Below are 4,041 nucleotides of genomic sequence, written 5' to 3'. Positions count from 1 at the left end.
CCGGTGACTTTTCACTTTGTAGAACGATGTCCCACCAACTAAGCCACACTGGTCAGGGCTAGATTGATTTTTTTTAAAGTAAACCTGAATTTTTTTCACTGTACTCCAACCCAAACAAAACCTTTAAATAAAAGTCAATTTGGCCCTGGCTGGTATGGCTTCTTGGATTGAGTATTGGCCTACGAACTGAGAGGTTGCTGGTTCGATTCCCAGCCAGAGCACGTGCCTGAGTTGTTGGCCAGGTCCCCAGTAGGGGGCATGTGAAAGGCAACCACACATTGATGTTTCTCTCCCTCTCTTTCTCCCTGCTTTCCCCCTATCTCTAAAAATAAATAAATAAAGTCTTTTTTTAAAAAAAGTCAATTTTTTTTGTTGATACAAGGAATGCTCACCTAACCTTTTTTTGCTATTGCATACAATTTGATTTATTTTTCAAAAGTGAGAGATTGTCTATGATTCATACAAAGGCATTGTATTTAACATGTGCAGAATACATTGCAAGCAGCAAATTAAGGGTTTGAATCTGAAGATCAAAACTTCTTTGTACTTCTATGATCCTTTCTTTAGCATGCTATACAAAACAGTGCTGCTCATCTACTGTACCATGTGGGGATGTTCACCTTGTTTTACCAAAGGAGATCTTGTTTGTCCAGATCTCTTATAAGAAAGTCAGCAGGAACTTTACTGTTTCTAGACTAATGGCATAGGAATAGAAATATCACAACTGCTACTCTGCATGTGGTAATCATTTTGAAAAACTGCAGTTTAGATACTCACTTTAGCTTTCATTGCAATCCACACTATATTAAACAATAAGAATATCTTTAGAGCTGTAATAAGTTTTTCACAAAAATTACAGTGAATATAAAGGAAATGGCTTGATTTACTTTATTATATTAAGTGGTATTGAGCATATAGAGTAGATGATTATTCTCATATTTAACATATTTATATTTAACAGATTTCACCTTACCTATCCTGAAGCTATTTACTTTTTCTAGATTCTCCAGATTTTTGACACTTGACATCATGATCTAGTACTCACCAACTAGTTTCATTCAATTAATGAGTAACAGCATGAAGCACTTGTTCAGTTCCTCAAATACTGTGATCAAATAGTTTTAAGAAACTCCCAGTATTCTCTTGCCCTAATGGCTTTCGAAGGCCACCTAATAGTACCTGCTCTTTTTATTAGCTTCTTTGATGTGTTATCACAGAAACTATTCATCTAGGCCTACAAAGACTTTCCCTTCTGTATTTCTGATTACTAAATCTATGTACATAAACTTTATAATAAATTGGTTTGGACTCTGGTAATGGTTGATGTTTTGATATAAACCATACATAGTTTCATTATACAGTTAAAACATCTAAAGTCTTTTTTCAAAAATTCTACTCATTCAAATACAAAGTAAAATTAATATAATGTAAGAACTTACTTTAATGAAAATTTAAAATGACATGTTTATGCAAAGTTGTTTATAACTATAGAAAAATAGTTTTAAAAAGTGATAGCACTGAACACTGAAAAATTAAACTCAGTTTTTAAATTAAAAATTAGAACTATAAGTGAATGAAGTAAAGTAAAGCCATTCATATTTTTTGATCCAAATGAAAAATGAGTATATCTAATAAAATTGTGCTTTACATACTGGTAACTCACAGGATAGACATAAATATTACTTTTAGCTTCCATTAATGAATAATTATCAATGAAAATTATATAATAAAAATAAAATGTTCACATTCAATACAGTAAATATATATAATCATACAAAAACAGGTATTACTTGAATTACAAATTGATGTTTGATAAATTATTACAATGGAACTAAATGTTTCTTTTCTTAAAACAGAGAGCATTTCCTAGAATGTATTTCCAATGGGATGTTTTATATAGAGAAGTAACAGAATACATAAAGAGTGACTTACTTAGCCTGAGAGTCCCCAAATACTTCTCACATTCTTTATGTAGAGAGTCTGCCATAGTTTGAACAAATTTTAGCATTCCTATTTAACACCATCTTTTGTTTCTTTAGTGCTGGCTCTTTAACAAATTATACAATTTTGACCCATACCACATTTTTTTGAGTTAAACACTTACTGTAAATATAACTAATTTATATCACATGATTTTTCTCATTTTATGGCAACATTTATTTAATACAGTGCCTTCTCTCTTAGGGTATATAGAATCAATGTACTATAGTTGACAAATACATGTCATCTATATCTAAGGTATTGGGATAGCATATTTGTCATCATTACTATTATGATTATCATCCTTAATATTTTTATTAATGTTTTTTGAGTATATACTATCTTCTAGACTCATTGCTATTTAAGATGTTTTACCTAATTTAATTCTCACAATAATTTGTAAAGCAATTGGTGTGATTATCTTCAATTATAATATTAAAAAATAAATATGGCAAATAAATTATTACTCTTTATCAATGCTCATGGTCACCTGAATTATTTGTGAGCTAAGACTTTAGAAAAGACTGTACTATTTACCATTTGGATACCTGATTTGTAATCTGACCATCTAACACAGTTTCTTCTGGAAAAAAACACACTATATAGGGTCTGGCACAAATAACACCCATTTTTTAATTACAGTATCTTTTATTACTCATAAGCATGTAATTCTGTGATATAACAATATCATACTCAAGTGCACCAGATGACATTTTAGGTGAAATGTTCAACTTGCTGTCCATCTCATGTGAGACCCTACCAACCACACTCAAGCAAGCCTCTTTTCTGCAGGATCCTGGATTAAAATGATCGCTATGTACCATTCAATAATAAATTATGGTTACTAGAGCATAACCAAGCGCGGTCCCATTTGCATCACTATTTACATGCTAGTTGTAATAAAAGAAGGCCAAGACATCCATGTATGAAGGAATTTGTACACAAATAGTCTTTCACTAAGGTATACATCCAAAATAAAAGAGACTAAAGTGAAAATTAGCAATTAAATAAATAAGTTCTTTAGGTTTAAAATCATAATTAAAATTTTCTGACATTTGTAATAAAGTTACTTAATGAAATAATTTCATTTTCAAATCATATTTAGAATAATCCTCTACTATCATAATATTTAAATAACTATATACTGCTAGTCCATGGATAATATTTTCCTACCTTATAAATCTCACATTTATCATAAATCTAATATCATGCATTAGAAATTGGTTTAATATTATACAAAGTCAACATATCTTTCAGTAAATTTAATCCTAAAATAATTTGCTTATAATTACTTATGTATAATTGATAATGGTCCATTCAATTTATTTCCCACATTTTATTATTTATTTTTATTTTTTATATTTTTCAGAGGAAAGCACAAATGCATTCCCCCACTACCACAAATGATACAGTCGAGTTTCCCATATTTGGGGAAATTGCAGGGTCAGCATATCCAGAGTTCAGTGAATAAGCCTCTCCCTGGGGAAAGCACCTTTGTGACTGTGGTATCTCCCCTGCCAGGTAAGTATTATTTTCCCACATTTTAAATAGAACAGTGCTTGCTTTCATTTAAATAGCATAAGATTCAATTTAATTATTATTACAGCATATTACAACATCAAGTCTAGAAATAATGTTTGTTTTTTATAAACTCAACATTTTTATTTCAGTTCAATTGTAGATATTAAATTAGGTCATTTTCATATGCATAGATAAATTAAAATGTAAAATATTGATGGTTTATATCATAGATTATGAAGCCAAAGCAACTTATTAATCACAGATATGTGCAGAAGCCATTATTCTAAAAGTCATGTACTCAGAGGCTCATTTATTGAAGGAAACCAGATACAATCAGAAATGAATGTGGATTTGATCCAATAATCAAATGTTCATGAATACCAACTTTTAAATCTGGCATATGTTGGCTGATGTGACTACTGCAATGTTAAATTATGAGAGCAAATCTTTAAGGGATGTATTTTTAATACTTGGTTAAAGCCTCACACTAAATATATTGTAGAATATAAGTTTAATAAGCAAATACATCTTCATTATTAT

General features: G+C 30.0%; 1 non-coding gene across 1 annotated transcript; it reads right to left on the bottom strand.

The window, feature by feature from the left end:
• Positions 1-3,346: 3,346 nt before the first annotated feature.
• On the bottom strand, positions 3,347-3,509 carry LOC129078508 (U1 spliceosomal RNA). The gene has a single exon (XR_008529963.1). It is a non-coding gene; the product is annotated as a U1 spliceosomal RNA (small nuclear RNA).
• Positions 3,510-4,041: the final 532 nt, after the last annotated feature.

The sequence above is a fragment of the Pteronotus mesoamericanus genome, unplaced genomic scaffold, assembly GCF_021234165.1.
Source record: "Pteronotus mesoamericanus isolate MK-2021 breed Mesoamerican mustached bat unplaced genomic scaffold, CSHL_Meso_final contig_73, whole genome shotgun sequence".
Classification (NCBI taxonomy): Eukaryota; Metazoa; Chordata; class Mammalia; order Chiroptera; family Mormoopidae; genus Pteronotus; species Pteronotus mesoamericanus.
This window is presented reverse-complemented; position numbering and strand designations above follow the sequence as displayed.